The 22,911-nt window shown below is 36.8% G+C and overlaps 1 protein-coding gene across 31 annotated transcripts in view; it reads right to left on the bottom strand.

The window, feature by feature from the left end:
* Positions 1-22,911, bottom strand: part of Lrrc4c (leucine rich repeat containing 4C) — a 1,379,071-nt gene that overhangs the window by 45,553 nt on the left and 1,310,607 nt on the right. For 13 of the 31 annotated variants that reach the window (XM_063283695.1, XM_063283689.1, XM_063283696.1 and 10 more), the window contains one exon: positions 20,885-20,935. The exons of 14 other annotated variants lie outside the window; for them this stretch is intronic. The gene's annotated coding sequence lies outside the window, so the exon portion shown is untranslated. Of the gene's footprint in view, positions 1-18,880; positions 18,946-20,397; positions 20,496-20,884; positions 20,936-22,911 lie in introns of all 31 variants that reach the window. 4 more of the 31 variants (XM_063283690.1, XM_063283694.1, XM_063283702.1 and 1 more) reach the window with 1 other exon arrangement.

The raw sequence follows: 22,911 nt of genomic DNA, 5'->3' as shown, positions 1-22,911 counted from the left end.
GGCAGTTTGAATAAGAAGTCTCCACTATAGACCCACATATGTGAATACTGCATCCCTTGTAGATAGTGCTACTTGGGAAGGTTATGAAACCGTTCAGAGGGTGGACCTGAATAGAGGAAGTTCGTTGCTGGCTCAGTCTTTGAGAAGTACCGACTCAGACTGCTTGCTCTTCTCTCCCTTCCTCTGCTTCCTCAGTGCAGATGAAGAGGCACTCATCCAGCTCCACACTCCTGCCAGTTGTCATACGGTCTCTACAATTATTGACTTTATTCTATAGAACTGTAAGCCAAAATAAATTCTCCTTAAGATGTCTGTGGTCATTATATTTTATCACAGGAACAAAAACATAATTCATGGGTTGAAGATGAGCAGTTACCAGAAGAGAATATGAAAAGTGAAATGAATTACCAGAGGTTTGTTTTTTGGTTTGGATTGGCTTTTGTTTATCTGTTTGTGTCTTTCTTTTGTCTTTATAAATTGATCAATTTATTTATATTTAGCTTTAATTTGCAAAAGGGTCTAGGTCTCTTGCCCAGGCTGGAATCTAACTCACAATCCTTCTGCCTCAGTCTCCTAAGTGCTGAGATTACAAGTGTGCTCTAGAATGGCTGGCAACCATCAGATTTCTACTAGATGTGGTATTTAATTCTGTGCATCTTCTGATTTCTCAGGGCCATGCATACTATGATAAGCTTGTTTTTCCTTTTAGGTTTCTATACATCAACAACGTATTTTTAAAGCAGAGTAGCAGTCAGCTGTAATTATAAAAGAGGATAATGCAAATGCTCAGGATACAAACATTTTTAGCACTGTGCCTCTGTGGGGAAAAATGATTTTCAAATTGTGACAACTACTAGTTAGTTGTGAAGCCAACTTTCAAATTGTGTGCTATTTTAAATAAAATGGAATAATAGAAAAATGCCTACAGATCTCTCTTTCTCTCTCTCTCTCTCTCTCTCTCTCTCTCTCTCTCTCTCTCTCTCTCTCTCTCTCTCTCTGTGTGTGTGTGTGTATTAGAAGAGGTTAATATTAGGAGTACATGAGTCCCATAATATAATTTCACAAGGTTGTCTCTACCTTGTAATTCTGTGCCAAAGACTGGGATTGATTCCACTTTTAGGCTAATAAAAACAATTGGACAGGAGAGTTCCAGTTCATCATAAAACATCCACAGTGTTTATTCATGTGTAGTACCAAAGATAGGTTGCTCCTGATCATTTCCCATAAGGCTTAGGTCTCTCTACATTTTAAACAGCCTGGAATTCTACAAACGGTATTCAAAAAGGAGGAAAGCTAGCATCTTCCAGATGAGAGACTTTTTCCAAGTGCATTAATTCTTTTAAAACTGTTTTTCTCAGGAACATACTAGCAGATGTAGCAAGTGGTAGCACTGTGTATAAGTGAAGACTAGGAACGGAAAATATTGTTCATTTGTATATTCTCAAATTAATGGGATGTAGATAATAATTAATACCTATATTTATACCCCCTGATTTAATTAATTCCAGCTTAAATGTTTGCAAACATGTGATTTTACATTTGGGTAAATGTGTCAATGTGAAAATTAGTCACTAGTACAGACATTAAAGAATAATAGAGGCCAGCAGCAAAAGGCAGAGCCCAAGGTAATTCTCTGTGTTCTACTTTTAGAAATTTTGTCCATTGAAATCACCAATGCTATTTTATAACACAAAGCTCAGGAGTAGCAGAGGGAAAAGCAGGGTAGATAGGACAAAGGCAAGAGTAAAAGGTGGAAAACGGTTTCATACTGGAGTCCATCTAAGTCACATCACTGTAGGATTAAAAGACAGTGTATTAAAGTATGGTTAGGTAGTTTCAAACAGTCTCATTTTAAACATACTTTTCCAAGGCAAAGACATCTTAAACAAAACCAAAGAAATAATAACTGTGCCTAAAGTATGTTGTATTTTGAAGTGGTCATTACTCCAAGGGTCTTCACAAAATTAAATGAGTTCTACACAGTGCTTGAAGATAGGCTGTAGAGAGATGAGATGTTTGTAAAGAACTGTATAATACATGTATAAAATGCATATGTATACATATATACATTGACAATGTGTATATATATGTATATACAATGTGTGTGTGCATGTGTATAAGCACATGTTATATATGTGTATCATGCTATTCCTCACGAAATTCATAGGCAAATGGAATGAACTAGAAAATACCATCCGGGGGTTGGGGATTTAGCTCAGTGGTAGAGCGCTTGCCTAGGAAGCGCAAGGCCCTGGGTTCGGTCCCCAGCTCCAAAAAAAAAAAAAAAAAAAAAAAAAAAAGAACCGAAAAACCGAAAATATCATCCTGAGTGAGGTCACACAATACACAATCACAGAAAAACACACTTGGTATGCACTCATTGATAAGTGGATATTAGCCAAAAAACTCGAATTACCCAAGATGCAATCCAGAGACCACAGGAAGCTCAAGAAGAAGGATGACCAGAATGCGGATGCTCCCACTCCTTAAAAGGGGAAAAAATATCCATAGGGGTGGATATGGAAGCAAAGTTTAGAGCAACGACTCAAGGAATGGACATTCAGAGCCTGCCCCACATGTGGCCCATATATATATATACAGCCACCAAAACTAGATAAGATTGATGAAGCTAGAAAACGCATGCTGAAAGAGACCAGATATAGATCTCTCCTGAGAGATACATCCAGAGCATGTCCAATACAGAGGTCAATGCTAGCAGCAAACCACCGAACTGAGAATAGTACTCCCTTATGGGGAATCAGAGGAAGTATTGAAAGAGTTGAAGGAGCTTGCAACCCCATAAAAGCAACAAGAGCTTCCAGAGAGTAAACCACTAGCAAAAGACTATACATGGACTGACCCAGGACTCCAACTGCATATGTAGCAGAGAATAGTCATGTTGGGGCACCAGGGGAAGGGGAAGCCCTTGGTCCTGAACAGGTTGGACCCCCAGTGCAGGGGAATATGGGGGGCAATAAGTGGAATGTATAGGGGAAATACCCATATGGGGGAGAGGGAGGGGAGGGAATGGGGGCTTATGGACAGTAAATTGGGAAGGGGAATAACATTTGAAATGTAAGTAAAGAAATATATCTAATAAAAATATAAAAAAATTCCTTACCAGGTACATGTACATATATGTTTAATTGCCCAACTAGGATCATTGGTATCTCCACCTTATCATTAGATTTTCTTTTGTGATGGCACCCTTCAAGGTCTTCTCTTCCTTATCAATATGTGGGCTATTGAACCTATGGTGCTGTAGAATGCTAGAAATGACTTCTCCAATCTATAATTTATAACAGTATGTACTACTCATCAATGAATTGCTCTATGCTTCCTACCTACTCATTATTTGATTCAGTGTTTCTGTGATACAATAAAATGACTCCCTCCCAAGATTTTATTCTTGTTCTTGTTCACAGAAAAAAGGTAATCTCTTATACTGTTGGTTGTAAAGGAAAGAAAAACTGCATAAGTAATTCTTTAAAAACCTCAGATAATCGTAATGTGTGATCTAACTATTCTGTTAGGTCACATACTGGAATATACATTAGATTATTTTAGATATTCACATGTGTGTCTCTATGTGTATACAGCAGTAGAAAAATTATATGTATATATATATGTTACATGCATATATATAAAACACTTAATAATTATGTATATATATTCCAAGAAAATATAATCAGAAAATTGAAAATTATCCTGAGTGCCTGTGTTTCTTTTTCTGTATTCTTCACAGTTGTGACAAGGAATCAGCAATGCTGTTGCCAGGCAGAAAGTAGAAGATGACTCTGATTACCTTTTTAACACTGGGGATTGAACCCAGCATCTTGTGCATATTAGGAAAGAACTCTCTCAAGAGTTCTTCAATTCTTTTGTCTACTTGATTTTTGGATAGATTTCAGCTTAGTTGTAAAGGCAGCCTTTGGACATGGGATTTTGCCTCATTCTCCAAAATACCTGGGATTACAAACTTGCAGTGATAGGGTTTTCCTAACTGCTTATTGAGGCTCAATTCAAATTAGAATTATTTGGAAATGAAAATGGTTTCAGGGTGGGATAGTACAACAACAGAAATACTAGACACATATCTAATTCTAATATGGGCCTGTATCCTCTGATGCTTGAAACAAATGAAGACTTACCACATTTGTGTATATTGGTCACAATCAACAAAATATACAACCCTTAAAGATCTCCCTGGTGTATAAGTGGTTTCCTTTAGGCTTGTTAGAAATGGGGACACAGGGGAGAGGGCTCCTTGCCATTAACCCACACTAAGAGCTTTTGCTCAGAGCAGGGTCAGATGGGGAGAAAAGCCTCATATCAGATTTGAGGACCATAGCTCAGCCTCACTAATTAGTGTCATTGACTCATGTGGTGTGAAAACACAACTTAAAAGGATCTATACCAGCAGGAAGTCAGCTCTGGGTAAGGGAAGGAGCAGTGAACCCATTATGTAACTAAGAATGAAGGAGAATCTTTAATATTCTGTTAATTACATCTTTCAAATCTATAATTTCTGAGAAGGGCAGGTAGGCAAAATCAAATCAGTGCTACTGTGACACAGTGGTTTTATTTTAATTAAAATCTACCACCTTCAGATTACCTCTTGTAAGGGCATGTACTGGAATCACCCTCTCTTGGTCTTAACTTCTATTTTTCCCTTTCAATTACTGCATGAGCATTTTTAACCTTGACTTTTATACAATAACTTTATAATGGAGCATTTTAATTTATAGTACATATAAAGATGCATGAATATGGATTTGTATGGACTCATATGCATTCATGAACACATTTGTATACACATATCCAGCCATGCACATGAGGCTTTAAGAATATATAGCACTTACACTGTCCTTTAAAGAACAATTTAACTCCTCACTGGACTCTTGCTTCTGAGACTCCTCATAGATGTTGTGAACTTACTGACATGACAGTTATAGTATTAACAACCATTTCTCTTGGATAGAAATACTATGCAATGAAGGGAAACTCCTGGCCCAGAAGGACATGCAGGAGCTTAAATCAGTTGCTAATGATACAGTTCAGTAGTAGAGAAGCTGCTAAGTAAAAGGGAGGCCTTGTGTTCCAACTTCAGTGCTGAAACCTGAATGTCTTTGGAATTGACCTTCCTGGGGTGACAGGGAATAAAGAAAGCACAGACACATGCCCAGAAAGGCTCGGATTCTGTGGCAAGTGCACTATACTGCTGACAGCAGCACAGAAAGCTCGCACATTAGTATATATAGATGCATGAGAAGACAGGCTTATTGTATGCAGGTGATGAAGGAGACAAGCTAGATAATCCTGATCATTGGGTCTGTAGGGGAGCATTGTTAGTTTGCAATCATGGCACTGAAGGAAGCTGTGGTTGATGGTTTCAGTCAAGAACCATGATTGGACCAGGGTAAGGCTTTGACATTTCTGAGCCTTATCCAGAGTTTTCCATTTCCGGGGATCTGAAGCAGTGGGGTCTGTAAGATAGAATTGTTTATGTCAACAACACACATTCACTCGGGACGTTGTTCCCACCCCTTCCACGCACACACACCCACAGATTATAGAAAACATTTGGAAGGCAAGGACAAAATAATTCTGAAAGTATTGAAATAAACTGAAAGAAATTAATTTAAGTATTATCAACTTTCACATATATGTGTATTTCAAAAGGTATAAAAACCTCATACATATAAAAAGTTCACCAGTATATGTGCACATTTATGCTATAATGAATTGCTCGAAAAGGCCTGCTGAATGGGATATTTTTATATTTGGTAGTAGCAAGGCATATGTTTGCTGATTAAGATCATTTTAATGCTTCTTTCTTTAAAGAACTAAAATGTTATTTATTATAGATTCTAATCTATAACCTCTCATAATCCACTTCCAGGAAAAATAAATAAGAAATGTGGCATCACTTATAAACTTCACATATCACACCATTTCCTAACAATTACCAATTACACATGATGAACAAAGGATATATTCTTTGCAGTCAATGCAGAAATAACATTGGTTGCTGCTGGATTGCCACAGTATTAATTTGGACACTTTGTAATTGTCCTTTTCTTTTGCAGACACAAACTAGTGTTAAAATTTTAGTCTATGAGGCACATTTAATTTCTTTTACATGAAGGAAACAATGTTAATGGTTTTAAAAAATACAGTGCATAGAGTACAAATACAGCTTGAATTTGTAGAATTGTTAAAAAGAGAGTCCCCATTTGGGTTGTGCATAATAATATTGCAAGAATGCTGCATAAGAGGCTGTTTGTGTGAGTGAGCTTTAGCCTATGAATATCTGTGTATATCTTTTTGGAACCCAGAACACACATACGGATTGCTAGAGGAATGTAAAAGCATTTTATGCAATGAGTCATTCCACAGTCCCCGCTTTGTTGCAGGGCAGTCATCGCTGCACATTAATTTGGATGCTAACTATGCCACTGTGGAAAACACAAAGGCAGAGGACCTTGCTCAACCAAGGAGATGTTTTAAAGGACTCACTTGGTGAAAACATCTGCAGTGCCTATTTTAAATCAAGCCCTCTAAATTACATCTTCAGGGAAAGTAAGCTCCTCATTGCAGTGAACTAGCGTCTCATCATGAAGCTAGATTAAGAGGTAAAAAAAAGAAGAAAAACAGAAATAACCAGAGTGGAAATGAAAAGAGAAAGGGAGAAAAAGGGAAAGCAGGAAACACATGCTACAAATATCTCTCGGGCCAACAAAGGCATATATGAAGGTTTCCAAGTGTAAACAGGTGTGCACAATTACAGAAGTCTTGTGTTGATGTTATAAACAACTGGGAATGTAAGTATGAGAAAAGCGAACAATTGTCTACCAAATACAGTGTTCTCTTTATGACTCTGGAAATTTCTCCTGGAAAACAATACAGTGAGAGTCTTTTCTCAATGTACAATAAATATAACCTAAAGAGGATACTCTGTTTACAAGCTTTGCAGTGAGGTTGGGGTGACTTGTGCCTTTCAAAATAGACTGTTTCTGGAAGACTTCTCAGTGCAGTTCATATGTTAACAGACTTTGCTTTTCTGCTTGGGACAAAGCATTTTATAGACAGTGAGATTGTTAATCAATGCTCATATTGTCCAGAACATGAATTCTGAGGCCACCTCATGGGCTCCAAAGATGTCTTACAGATAAACGGCCCTAGAATCTTCATCTCAGCTGTCTAGAAATTTAGAACACTTAAGAAAACAGTCATTAAATTACTCCTGAAAAATTACTCAAGGGAAAATATAGAAGTTAATGTTTATATTGTTGGCTAGAGTTTAATAGAGGATCAAATTTAATCAGTATCCTATAGCCTTAAAGCTTACCCTATGAACATACTGATATAATTTAATAATCCATGAAATAAAACCATTCAGACTGTCAGCATTAAGTTTTCATTTTAAAAAGGTAAGATATTAGAACTTAAAAGGGAGAAAAATTCTAACCAAATTCAAAGTGCTAGGTACAACTGAAAACTTGTAGGTATTTGTTTAGATATAAAATTGCTGTGAGATAGACCTGCTAATTGAGGCAAGACATGCAAACATTTTCCCTTGTATCTAACATACTAAATGGCAAGTACTTGATAGCACAGAATATTTATATATGATAATATAATGTATGTAGCATAAAAGAGTATATACATATACATATATATGTACATATGTATATATGAATAAAGTATGACCCATATGTACAATGGAAAATTTTTCAAGTATAAAACAAATGTCTTGCTATTTTATTTTTAGGAAAATGAATGCAACAAAGATTATTGTACTAAATAAAGCAAACCACAAAGATAAATATTGTATGCTTATTTGTTTCTCCAGAGCCTTGATTTTAATATATATATATATATATATATATATATATATATATATATATATATATATATGAGAGGAGAGGTCAGGGGATCATTTACATACAAATAAGACAATAAGAGGAGAGCAAGAGATTTTCCATAAGAGAGCCACAGAGTATGTCATGAGAAACATTTGGGAAGTATTTCCTGCAAGAAGGGGATTGGTCCCTATTTCAGAGCAGCTTGTGGGTGTGTGCATGAATGAATCAGAAGAAAGAATAGTGATACATATGCATGAAAATGCTGTAACAAAGGCAATTACTTCATATGGTAACATTTTAAAAGAGATATTAATTAAAAAGAGTAGATATCCATGGTATCCATGTCAGCTAATGTGGGAAAGTATAAGGTGTTAGAAGCCAAGAATACCCTTTCGTTGCTGGAGTTGATGACATGGGAGGAAAGCGACAGAATCTTTATAGGATTAATAAAAGCTGCAGTATGAGCATCTGAAAATATCCAAATAGCCCACTTGCTTTATGTTCCTACACCATCTTGTCCTCTTTCTCTCCTCTCTTGTAGGACAATGGTTTAGATCACACAATCAAGTGACTTATTTCCCCTTTAATATAAAATTGACTTGGACAGGAAGTCAGAACAGTACCAGGAACTTGGAGTTGCATATTCCCCGTCTCTCCCATTCTACAAGGCTCTCTGAGATCATCAAACAACCTCCAGTTCTTTTAATGCGATCTTTGCAGAGTTTCTTCCATTGTCTCATGAAATCCTTCCTTTCCATATCTAGAGGTGATGACAAATCTTGTTTCTCTAGATCCAGGTTACTAATCACTTAACTCGCTGTGTTTGCCTATTCTTGAAATTTTATCCATTTATCAAACATTTTTTGAAAGATACTAGTTTTAAAAGTACCATGGGATTGGGTTTCCTGAAACAATGTCATTAGTTCAATGTTCATCTGTCTATAGAGCAATAAAAATAATATTGACATCCTAGGGTTTAGCAACTGTTAAATTAAAAATATTCTTTTAAAATACCAAGTGCAGTAGATGACTTGGAAAAAACTGATCCAACAATGTTGGCTGGCTTGCTTTGTGTATAGCCCATCCCAGTGCATTTTAAGTACTGGCCCATTTGCTTTCTTTTCCCAAGAGATTCATGACTTCTCAACGATAGGGCCACAGGCACACAGATCAGGACCTAAGCATCCAGCAGGTAACCTGGTAATGTCAGTTAAATGATCATAAAGAAAATATGCTGTACCTTGTGCAGAGACAGAACTCTAAGACAAAGTCATTCCCAAGTGAAGCAAGAACATAAAAACTCATAATTTGAAGATGTTATAATTAGAGATCAGCACTGAATCGAGAAGACTGTGTTGGTATTTTTAGTCATATCTGGGATAGCAACAGAGTTAAGACTCTGTGTTTCTGTCTGCTTCTTCTTTTGATCTTGCATATACAGATAGATTGAATATAAGTAGATGGACTGGTACACGGGCAGAGAGACACATGGTGCAGAGGAGGAGTGGATCACACTCAACTCAGTAATGTGACACATTTTCTTCGGGAATGACACCTGGAAATGAACTGTAACTAATTAAATAGATAATTGCACCAATCCACTGTCAATTACCTAAAATCTGGAAAAAATTAAACTATTAAAGAGTTGATTAGATTAAAGTAAAAAGCCTATGATTTCTAAAACTCAGCAGTTAAAAGCTGGCTTGATTTCTACTAAGACACAATTTCAGAAGAGTTTTTTTCTTTGCCATTACAAGTCATATATTATAAAATATATATTCACATCTGTACATATGGAAAATGGAAAGAGATGTGTTTTTATTTAATTTGAAAATAGGACAGTGAGGATGGCCAAAGTAATTTCCACATGTAGTTTAGAAGCATGCACCCAGAGTTTGAAAACATCCGTCTATGACATCTTTTTCCTCTTGATATCTACTGGGCTATAGTAATATGGGCATAATTTGAGTGGGAGGGATTCTGGAAACATAGGCATAAGTATAGTGTATGTGTGTGTGTGTGTGTGTGTGTGTGTGTGTGTGTGTGCATGTACATATGAGTGTGCATGAGAGAGAGACAGAGAGAAACAGAGAGAGACAGAGACAGAAGGACAGAGAGACAGAGAGACAGAGAGAAAGAGAAAAAGAGAGAGTGAAACCAGTTCAATGGATTTGACAGATGACAAATGACAAGATAGAACACATTCCTGGGATGATTTCCTGTTGGCTTCCAGAAGGCCTTTGATTCTATCTCATCTCTGTAGGTTTCCTCTTCACAGTTCCCAACATCATCTCTCCCTGAGGGTTCATCACTATACCTCTGAGGAGCAGACAATGGATTCTTCTTAACTGAATTTTATAACTGTAGAGTAGTTTGGAAGTCTGTGCTTGTATCTGTGTTTTTCTGTAGCATGTGAACACATCCCCTTTTACACTTTAAGTAGAAATGACATCTGCCATTTTCATTGCATTTATCATAAAGTCTTCATTGATTTTACATTTGGACCTTTAGAAACAGGGTCAGACAAGCAGTGTTCTGTCTATGACTCCAGCAACAAGGAGCACTGGAAGCTCACAGAGAATGCTGAAGGAGATAGAAGGTAGGACTTTGTAAGTAAGGATATGGCTACTTCTAATGATTGAAGATTTGAGATCTGCTACTTACTTATTCTCATGAAGCCATGGACAAGGTACTAAGTCTTCTTCAACCCTCATGTTGAAAAGAGAATCAGAATAATAAACGTTTTTACATCATTGCATTGTTCTAAGGAACAAATGAGCTATGTTTGGTATATTGAGGACACTGTTGGGTATAAAGGAGAATAGAATGAAAAAGAAAGAAGACAAAGGGAGAAAAGAAAATAAGCAGTGACACATTAGAGAAGTGTGATGTGGCAGAAGGATAGAGAGAGTCAGGAAGAAAAAGACAAGTGAAGAGAAGGAAAAGGAAGAGGATTGATAGAGATAAGAAGGAGATCCCTCGTAGTAAATTTAATGCTATGAATGAGGACACACTTTCAGGCAAGTTCACATAATAACAGAGAATGAATCACAATGAACAAATAACACAAGTTCTTCAATAATTTCAGCCTATCCTATATATAAAAATATGTATTTTATCATTTATCTTAGATTTCTTTGTTACAAAAAGGAAACAAAAATCTTTCCTTTATTAATGGAAACAACCATATATCCAAAATTCCCAAACGATATTTGTCATTTTCCATTTTGAATTTTTCAGAATCATGCTTCTCTACAAGATACACTCCACAATGGCCTCTTCATCATGTCTTATTGATATCTCTATCATCTAGAATGCTATCATCAATAAAGCAATGCATATGTGAGTAGATATCCACAGCCCAAGGGCAAAACAGGGTGCAGCTGAGACAGGGAAATAGCAGCAGTGCAAGGAGTGAAAGGAAAAGAAGAAAAGAAAGAATGAAGAAAAGAAAGGATGTAGAGAGAAAATAGGAGGAAGGTAGAGAAGGAGCTGGAGAGAAGTACTAAAGGCAATTTCATTTTGATCAGTTATTATAGTATTTATAACCTCAACTGCATCCCATCCATCAATGACTTACTATTATCCAGCAAAGAAAATCTCTGTTTATCTTACAAACAAAGCATAGTTTACCAATTGTTACAGTAGTAGTGACAGTACCAATACAAATGATAGTAGGTTTGTGAATGATACTACAATTCTTTTTAATGATCAGGCATAACATCATGTCTTGAGATGCAAACTGAGAGTTTCACTGTTAGATTATTCTTTCTGTTTTCTTTGTGGGATGGTTTTTCATGCTACTTCCTTCCTCATTTCTCCCTCTATCATCCCCCATTTATTTCTTCTCTCTCTCAGTATCTCTCTCCCTCCTGTCATCTCCCTTCCCTTCTTTTCATTTCTTCTCCTTTCACTTCTCTTCTTTCCCATTCCACTTCTTTCCCATTTCCTTTATTTGAAACTATCATACACAATACTGCATATATGTATTGAGAAAAAGAAGGCAGAAAGAGGGCAAAAAGAGGAGGAGGGTAAAAAGTTATAGTGAAATATTCCTCCTTTGTCATCATGTCTCTTGGTACTAAATTTGATACTCATGAGTCCTTAGAAGATAAGACACACAGAAAATACTTCTTTCACATAGCCTTGGCTTTGTCTCTATACTTTAGGCTTATGAAACCAGATGGAATTATGGGATAATAAGGCCATTAGTATCCCTCTTCAGTGCTGTTAGAATGCTCTGTGATTAACATTTTTCATGTTCATAGCAAGCTTAGGTGACTTATAAAGGTAGGTATAAAAGGACTAGTTGTATTGCTGTACAGTGTCTGAGAGCAAGGCTAGTTCAGCTTAGTACTATTGCCCACAAGCAAGGTAATATGGGGAATTGAAATGTTAGCAAATCCACTTCTAAGTCACTCTTTCTGAATCATCAAGAGAGAGCTTAAACAGGGAGAAAATCAGAAAACTAGGGTTACTGTTATAGGAAGGAGAAACACAAAAGAAGTAAAGCTTTGACTGTTGGGGCTATACATTGGTCTGGTGTCTTAATCATAATTCACTACCAAAATGATTCTTCCTGTTCTTGGTGAGAAACTCCTGTGGCCACCACTGTCTCTATTCAGAACCTAAAGTCATGGGGAATAAATAATTAGAGAGATTGAGATATACACAAGGGGAGGATTTGTAGTTGAGAATATATTTAATTCCAAGATTTCTCAAAGAAAGGTATATATCAGTTCAGGTATATGAGATAATGCTACATATTTAAATTTATTTCTGCTATTAATTCAGGAATATTTAATCTATAGTACTTAAGGTATCAATTAAATATTTTGCTATTTAGGATACTATTTACAATCCCTTAAGTTATCTGTTGGGTGTAGTGCATACTAGTCTTCATCTTACTCTAGCACACCAAGTGTGAGATAAATAGTGCTATGTTTATTGTCCAAAATTGGATCTTTCTCTTGATACCACTGCACTTCCATCCCGATCCAGACTACCAGATGCACATCGCACATATCATCCTTGTCCTCAACACAGGACAGAAAAAAAGGGGGCAAAATAGCATTCTTATTTGATAATTTTATGTATTATAAAAGCAAGAGAAACAAAATTGCTTGTTAAACATCCAATCTCAAAGTTAAAATAAGGATGTAAATCGATATTGACATGATGGCATAGATTTGATGTGGTGTGATCCAGTATACACAGGGATACACAGCAATGCATGCAAATTCATAAGAGGCAGACTTAAATGGTCCCACATAGCTAAGTGTACTTAGACCTCAGTTGACTGGTGGTTTCTTTGTTCACACAGTGGGGCTTTGTTAACTGTCATGAGCCTTTATATTTAGAATTTTCTGAAATTGTATTTCTAACATGTATCATATATTTACCAACTACTCTTCTACAAACATCAGCTCTTTTAATTTTTGCAACAGAGTTAGATAAAGATGCTATTATTACTCCTACTTCACAAAAGAAAAGAAAATATCTAGGGCATGGAGAGGTAAGGAAGATTGATAAGCAAGGTGATGGAGCAGCAGATGTGAGTCCTCAGGGGGCCAGAATTCAATACCTGTGCTCTTAATTACTATCTTGTAACAAAAATGTTAGCTTTATAATTAAGGTACAATTAAAAGATTTTTTTCAAATGTAGTTTCTAAATTAGCTACCAGTAAACGCAAGGTGTTCACATTAGGGTTAGGGTAGAATGAATTTAATCACAGGTCTTAAAATTTATCTTTTAACACCATTTTGTTCAATTGTAATAGTTATCTGATTTGCTTTTGGCTATCACAAGATAAATTAGACGTTTTTCCACAAGAACTTTATTTTTCTAATTATCAGTATCAAATTACCATGGAGTACTGTCTGGAAATAAATTTAAAAGTTTGCTTTATTTATTCTTCTTTCTTTATGTCCCCCAATATACCCCCTAACAGCTGATTTTGCTACTACACATGACTTTTTTATAATAATTTGTCACTTTACACTACATGTCCCCAAGGGGGATAGGAGAGTGGCTTCAATTTCTGTATGCCTACCACCATGCATGTATGTTTTTCTAGACCTTCAGTTCTCTACTGTAGTTTATGGCTTGGAACATGGATTAAATAGCACATTTAATAGCATCGAGCCTGGAGAATGATCTTAATATAAAACCTATCCAAAATTTGGTGGAGATTTTGTTTCTATTTTTTTTTTTACTGAAAGGTTGAGTTGATTAGAGAAAAAAAATAATTAAGACCAAAGTGCTGTGTTTGGGTTTCCATTTGGAACTGTGAATCTTGGCAAAGACCACCCTAACTTTGACTTGCTACCCAGGCACTCACCTTCTGTCCTTCTATCTCTTGTCTTCACTTATACTTGAACACTAACACCATGCTAAATGTAGTCAGAACTGGTTATACTAACAAAGGCAAAATCCTGGCAAGAGTAACATGTTTTAGAACATTATGAAAATTGACTTTGGTATTACATCATATTCACAGAATATCATATAGCCCTAGAATGAACATAGAAATAAAATCACTTACATAAAGCAAGCCATAAACAGTTATGGAAATGAGGTGAAACAACCAGACGATAACGTTCCTGTCTAGAGTGCTTATTTGTTTCTGTTTTGCTATTTGTTTGACAGTGTGTCATAGCCCAGGTTCATGATAACCATCCCATTCAACAATATCCTGGCAGGGCAGTGGAAGATGACTGATATGCACACAGGAGGGAATTCTGACATGTGAGTGAAGAAGATTCAAATTGGATCTTGGGATAAAGAAGGATGCTGAAGTTCAGTTAGTGAAATACATAAATGTTTAGGAAGAGAAACAATAAATATTTAGATTTAACTGTGCCTAGTCTTATACAAAGGGGCAATAAAATTTGAGGAAGTAAACTGTGTATTTGAGGAGGGAGGAAGGAAGAAAACAGAATTAAGAGGAGTTTGTGATTAATATCTGTATTCAAACTAGAAAGATATGCACAGATAATGAGAATAATAGATGATAAAATAGCAGAAAAGCTGTCTGTAGAGACCTCGAAGAGTCACTGAAGCACATATTTATGAGTGAATATTAGGAGTACTATTGGCCTCCCAGATGTACTTGATGATGGGGTTAAGGAAATGTAATGTAGTCTTTTAAACAGGTTGAGTGTTGCATAGTTTCAGAACAACCTGTACAACTTAGACCTAGTTCATCTATGTCTTAAGAAGAGTAGAAAGATGAGAATTGCAAGCGATTATGCTTAGAGGTCAGGAACAGAAGAAAATAAGAAGTCACAGCCAAGACTCCCCAGTTAGAAAGAAGGGAAAGTCACTTTTAGGACAAGAATGAGTCAATTATCTCCACAAACAACCTGTTAAGGCAACCTGCATGCAAGACTGGGTTCCGGTCTACTAGTCTTTTTATGACAAATCCCAGGAGAGATTTTTCACAGTATAACATTTAAATATAGTGTGCAAAAACAAACTGAGACAAGTTTCATGACAGGTGTAAAATCTTACCAGGAAACAATTGGCAAGAATTTGTTATCAGTTTGCACCTTGGTTAACTGTTGATGAAATCAACAAGAGATAATAGTGTAGAACTTGTTGGGAGGAGCGAAGTGGTCAGTAAGTCAAAGAAGGATGTTAGGGATTTGCTAATATGTGTTTTCCTGAACATGTTCTCTTCCCAAAGATAGCAGAATCACCTAGTCATATTATCCACCCAAACACAAAGACAGGAATGCAGGTCACACTGTCCCACCACCAAAGTATAATTCAAATCCAAGACAGATGTCACTTGATTATGACTTTACGTGCTCAAAAATAACTTTATAGTCCTTCCCCCTCCCACAAAAGAGAACTGATCAACTCTAGCATCTCAGTTTATCTCATTATAATCTACTTAGAAATGTAATTAGACTGTTATTTAAAAAACTCACAAGTTTGAGAAGTGTAAGAAAAAAAGTGATATGTGTGGTTTTCCTACAAAATGTCAATCACAAAGCTAGGCTTTATTTCCTACTGACATCATTGTCATTATAGAGCTTACAGACTCCACTGTTCCTGCTTCTCACACATGCAAGGACATGGAGAGGTAAAACTTGCATATGTAACTACTTTACCAAGGTAATGAGTACCAAACTAAGTAGTCTGGTCCCTAGATAAATATAGACAGAGACGAATTAGAAGCACACAAACTCTCAACAAAGTCCCAAACTCTCTACTATACCCAACTTCTTACGAGAGATCATTATTGTTAGGAGTACAACTGGAATGTTTTTTCACCAACAGATCTCCAGAGAAACCAGTAATGTTAATTATGCAAGATACTCTTTCCAAAGGAAAATATGTAAAACAAATGAACAAACAAATAAAGCCTAAACATGTTCTTACAACAAGAACACTGGGAATTCGAAGTAATTAATAGTTATCTCTTGGGCTAGGCCATATCAAGCTACTACAACCAGGACAGGAGGTGGCTAGTAATCTAAATTACCCTTGTATCCAGAAGCTTCTCAAGCTCCCACAATCAGGATCGGAGATAATTCATAGTCTAAATGACCTTATATTATCTGTATAACCACAGGCTCTCCCAAGCTTGCTCAACTATTTCCAGAGGTGGCTGAAGGCCTAAATGACCTCTATGCTATCTGTATGACCAAGACTAGTATAGAGTACTCCCTAGGGCCTTAAGACAGAACAGATAGCTCACCTCTAGAACCTATCTTCTTGGAAGAAATGACTCAGTTGAGTTTCAATGTAATGCTCCTTGTGTACTGCCAGAGACTGTATTCTACCAGAAAAATGTTTCCCCCACCCAAATTTCACTGTGTTTAAATTTGTTAAGAAGAAAATGTCTGTGATCAGATTCCCTGAACTCTTGAGCCAGGTTGATAAAACCAATTTGTACCAAGTTTTCATTCTCACTTCTTTGCAATTTACTTCCCAGCCTCCACACCTGAAGAGTACCTTACATTAATTAAGTCATAGTCCTTTTCTGTTATAATAGAAGCTTGTCCACCCTCTCTTTCAGAACCACAAATTGGTGTCCTTCTCTGTATATTTATAATTTATGCATAATTCTTGTGATCACTATTTTACAAGGTGGATAATTTATGTGCTTATTTTTTATACCCATCGATTGGGTTAGCTCTTATCATTCATCAGGGAAATTTTGATGGGAAAAATAACTAATAAGGAGACTCACAGCCCATCAAAGTGGTTAAGAACACTGGCTGTTCTTCCAGAGGACCTGAGTTCAATTCCCAGAAACTACATAGTGGCTCACAACCATCTGTAAGGAGATCTGATACACTCTTCTCGTGTGTCTGAAGACATCAGCAATGTACAAAAATACATAATACGTGGGGTTGGGGATTTAGCTCAGTGGTAGAGTGCTTGCCTAGCAAGCACAAGACCCTGGGTTTGGTCCCCAGCTCCGGGGGGAAAAAAAGGAAACCAAATAAATAAATAAATAAATAAATAAATAAATAAATCTTAAAAAAAGATATTCATTTCCCTTCCCATATTCCTGAACCAAGTCTTCTTGAGTTGGGGATATATATATATATATATATATATATATATATATATATATATATATATATCACAAAGTTGTGTCTTATAGCCTCCTTTTTACCTGGAAATGTTTGGAACTGGAAATATACTTTTGCATGGTTGCATGGATTTTATGATGCCCAAGTCTGAATTACTTCACCTTTATGTTCTATTCATCCAAAGGCATGAACTACATCTTCGCTCTGCGAGCAGTAAAATGGCCCTCAAGCTTTATGCATGTGTGCAATAGATCGTCAACAGCACTGATGCACACTGCTGCCAGTAGAAGGTTGGTTGTCTGAAATTCCATGTCTTTTTCATTTCTGCAGACAGAGGCTCAATAAAGAGAAGTTCCTGATGGATAGATTTAACTCCCCTCCTCTAAGCAAATTCTATCACTCTCCACCTCTCCACTTGATCTTTTTGTGTATTTGGGGCCCACTGTCAGGAAGCATTTTTTATAGGACGGCCTCAATAGCTTGAGAGTGGCAAGACTGTGCCAGAGGGTTGGGATGTATGAGGGGGTGGTTGCAGCAATTGCTGCCCCTGACACATTTCAGTCAGACTATAACAGGCCTCTGCCAAGCGGGATAACTAACAAAAGTAAGCAGTGAAAGCTTGAGGCTCAAAACAGATCATATCATTTTGTCTGGGGAAAAAATAAAGCAAAATGAAATACGGCTACCCAGCAATGCTGAGGGAAGCCTAAAGGAGCCTGGACCCTGACTTCTCTCTTGGTTTTCCTGATTGGCTTTGTGCCAAATGCAAAATTGTATCCGAACTCTTAGCAATGTTTCAGATCAGCAGAGGTACTCTCATCTGAAGATGACAATACTTTAAGATGAAATGCCTTTCAGGAGGATATTTTTTGAGCCCTCATATGCAAATTTTAACTCATGCATTTCTACTGAGTCTGCTCTCACTTTAAATGTGTGGATTGATAGTGTCCTATGGGCAGTTTCAACTCTTTCGTTATAACTATAAAGGAAATGCTATGTCCCCTCTCCATTGTTTCTTGTCCACAGTCCTGCCTGAGTTTTCTTTTGCAAATGGGCTGCTCTGTTCTGAATGCCAAAAGATGTTCATACCTCAGAGGACTAGAGATTAACCATGCAGCTGTGTATTGGATACACACAAGGAAAGAAAGCAGAGACTTTGGTAAGATAGATGTTTTGATAACATCCATGCTTGCTTTGTCCACTAGCATGTCAACACTTTCTACTTGGACATCAGTTCTGCCATTACTATCTGAAGTGAGGAGACCAAATGACTGTCATAAATAAGGGATTTTTTTAAAACAGATACAGCACTCAAGCTCTCACTCTGAAAATCAATAACTGGAAAAGGCACAGGGAATGGAAGAGAAAGATAGGAATGCAAAAGAAATTGATAGCAAGCCCAGAAAGGAAGGGTAGGATCAGGAAGCTGTGGCACTTGGAACTTTTCTTTGAGTACTTACATGGAAGGGATATCTGTTCTCCAACCTCAAATAAGTGATTCAGTAACATCTTGAAGTGAATAATACTGAACAAATACAGAAAAAGATACAGTATAAAGCTCTAAGGAGCCTATTTGATGGATGTCAAATAGTGAAGATGCATGACTTACCAGTTGAATCATTTTACCAAAAGAACTCAAATTATTTTCTATACCAAAAGACCTTAGTTAGCAAGAACAGATTGAGATATGGAGTTTCCTAAGATCCTAAGCAATATTTCTAAATTTATGCTTACAAGAGATTTATTTAACAGTTTTTCCATATGGCAGTGAACTTCTTTTATACATTTGAATAAAAACATATATTTTGCCTGAAGTAGTAAAATTTTTCTTTAAAAATTGGGATTATGTATCCAGAGAATTCATATTAGTAACAGTATAAAGAGTAATAGTAAACTTTTTGTTGCTGCTGTGCTGTGTTTTTACTTTGTTGTACATGTATCTTAGTATACAAAGTCTGCATCATTTTACAACCTGGAATGTTTCTATTTATTCATACATATATCTGGATTATGTTTTATGCTTTCAAAGGATGCAAATGAAAACAACATCAAGAAAGAATCTTTAGCTCTGTACAAATCTGGTGCTAAATAAGGCAAAAATTGGTTTCTCATGTTCCAAAAGCCAGAGAGCTATTAGTTTCAAATCACCATCGAAGGGGAGGAAAACACGTCTACCTCCAGTGCCATGTACAAACTGTTGTCCTGATTCCTGTTAAAGAAGCTTCAAAATGGATCTTGATTACAAGAAATAGAAAGGATGCAAACATGGTTGGCATGGACGCTGTCTGTGTGTGTACTTGTGTAAGTCTTTGATATTCAGTTGATTGATATATTCCCCAGGGAACTAATTTCAGCAATAATTTCAGTGCATCAGTCATGAAGGCTTTCATTTAATTTCATAAATGCTTTTGCATCAAGGCAAATTTATTGTGCAATGGGCAGATGTGACTGAGTGTCAACGAAGGCAGGCTGTCTGCTCTTTCCTTTTGGATCTGGGCCAGGCCTTTTATGAACCTGCTTCAGGTCTAAAATTGGGTCACACACCTGAAAATGTAACTTGACTTCATGACCCTATTTTTTTCATTTCAGTTGTGATCTCCTAAAGATTAAAAGAAGTGCCCGGTTTTTACTTCCTTTTAACTTGTGGGGGCCTAGGAAGACCTTTTATTAGATTCTTTCTTCATGCATCTTTTTCTTATAATTCAACAGATTTTAAAATCCTGATAACTAGCCTACTAATGTATAGCATTGTATCATTTTGGTTTTTGTCTCACATAGATTCCCAGGCACAAAAAAAATACATTGGCATGGCTTTTACAGTTAGAGAGAATTGCTTTCAAACTCCTATTCAGTTTGACATGTTACTTATCCTGGTGTGTTTCAGTTCTGACAATTGTAAGAAATAGATAGCATAGTATCCTTTCAAACCAGTCTATGGAAACCAGTGAAAGAACAGAGAAACATAATTGGCACTGACCTTCACAAGTCACACAGTAGCTACTTTACATTGAGGCAGATTCGAATATCAGCTACAGAAGAAGCTACCTCAAAGGCCAAATTGCAACATGAACAAACCTTGATCAAAACAAAAGACAGGAATACGTTGTTCAAGTTTTAGCTTTACTCAAGACTTCTCTGTGATGGTTAAACAGTTTAAGAGTTTCCACTTTTTAAATGTGGCAGGATGTGGAGCATGTGCAAAAAGGAAAAGAAAACAAAATATGGTGGCAAAACTGAGCAATCATAGGTTAACTTACAGAACTAAGAAATACACTTTAAAATGCTAACATGTTAACATTGTCATCTGTGATAGCTGGCTATTGTTCTACATGAGAGCTTCAGACAATTACCCCAGTATGGACTTTGCAAAGAAAACAATGTATAACTGTGACATTTCTAAAGAGCAGGCTATTATAAATGGAGCCTTCACTTTCATAAACAATGAAGTCAAGCCAAAGGCTCACCTGTCTTCTTTATAAGCAAAAACAGCCAGGGATTCTCTGAGGCACAAAATCCTGCGAGGAAGGCAGAGAAGAGGCAATAATAAAAACCTGACAAACTGGGACTTTAGAGACAAGACAAATGAAAGCTAAAGTCATCAGATATGGGAGTGCTAGTTTCAGGTGTGACATAGAAAAAAAGGCCTGCATTGATTTTTAGAGTTAGATGTTCCTCGATAAGCCGCTGAAAGTCTTCCAGGTATTGGGGTCCATAGACCAAAGGACAAATCACACCCTTACACCATCACCAATCCAATATGCCACATGGCTTCCCAGGCACACAGCTGCACTAATGAATTCTAGATATGTTTTGATTTGACACAGATGCCTTTAATTATTGGTTTTGTCAATTAGAACATGAACCTGAAAAGTCACCTTGTCGATTAGATATGTTTGAACAAGAATTTTAATAGGCAACAATTCCTGAAGTGTGAGGGTAGGGAGAGATGAATTCTAATGAAGTCATTCAACATGAAAAGATTTTGCCTGGGAAAGATAGTTTTCAATGTAAGAATTCCTTGAATAAGCAAAGAATTAAGTACCTCTGATTTTAACTGGAGAACACAGGTATGACACAGTAAGAGGAGGGAGACTGACTATAAGAGAACTGCAACTGCACAATACTTCCCTCCTGTTTTCCCCAAAGCATTTTCAAAAGCTACATCCAACCTGCTTCCCTGCCCCGTTGCTCACCAGTCTTCACAAGGGGTAGGCTTGCATCAAAGGAGGCTTGCAGTGTTTACGGATTCAAAAGAGCTTTCATTTTGTCAGAATTCACTCATTTTGTTTGCTGATAGAATAAAACACAGCAGCAGCTACTACTGCTGAATGTGATACATGAGCCCCCAGCATTGTGAGCACCTCCTACACACCACAGCAACCAACCCAGGGTTTAATTGTGTCGATGAGGAAAGATGAGGAAAGAGCTTCGTGAAAACATGGTGCTAAAATGCTGAAAACTCAGATTTGAACCTCAGTTACTATGAGGAGTTCCAGATGAGCTCTCAGAAAGAACACTGAGAGGAAAGAGGCTCTGGTTCACATAACTTCTCCAACAACCTACCTTACTAGTTCCCTCCAACAGCTAAACCTACACTCTTCTTTTGAAATCATGTGCCTCTTTCAAATGCACATTTACTTACACTCTAAACACATGGGTCATAGCAATTCTCCATCCCTCAGTGCTTCCTCCTCTTAATCAGCTATATGAAAACATTTGCAGTACCCCCCAAATTCCTATTCCTGTCACATCAAAGCCAACACTAATTGAGTGTGACATTCTTTCCTGGTGTGCCAGGTACAGTGGAAAGCTCCCTTAGAGTAACTCAGATCATGGCATTTTATCAAAAAGAATTGACATTCAGGATGAAACCTATTTGCCACTCTTCTCCTAATCACCAAAGTTATTAATTACTTTCATACTAAAATTCCATTGAGTTATAGAAATCTATCAATCCATTCATATTTAAATGAATTTTATGGGATGGTATAATATTCTAAATTGAAAGATGAAAGCCATAGCTATGTATGGCTATGTTATATTCCATGTGAAATACCTTCAAAAGATTGCTTTGATATCCAGCAAATGAATCTCTCTCTCTCTCTCTCTCTCTCTCTCTCTCTCTCTCTCTCTCTCTCTCTCTCTCTCTCTGTGTGTGTGTGTGTATGTGTCTGTCACTCTGTTTCTCTGTCTCTCTGTCTCTCTGTCTCTCTGTCTCTCTCTCTCTCTCACAAACACACACACACACACACAGAGAGAGAGAGAGAGAGAGAGAGAGAGAGAGAGAGAGAGGTGATTATAACTGTTTATCATGTAACAGAGAGGAACAACTGGCCTAGAATGTGGAAACATGAAGCATTTGTGAGATAAAGCAATTTGTGTTTAACATCAAGTGAAAAGTAGACTAGCTTTCTGGCACTTAGATCATTTTGTGTATAAGGATGAAACATGTGACCAAGTTAAGGCTTTGGTAGAAAAACTCAGAAAGGAA

The sequence above is a fragment of the Rattus norvegicus genome, chromosome 3 (genome assembly GCF_036323735.1).
Source record: "Rattus norvegicus strain BN/NHsdMcwi chromosome 3, GRCr8, whole genome shotgun sequence".
NCBI lineage: Eukaryota > Metazoa > Chordata > Mammalia > Rodentia > Muridae > Rattus > Rattus norvegicus.
Note: the sequence above shows the minus strand (reverse complement) of the source record. Positions and strands in the feature narration are given on the sequence as shown.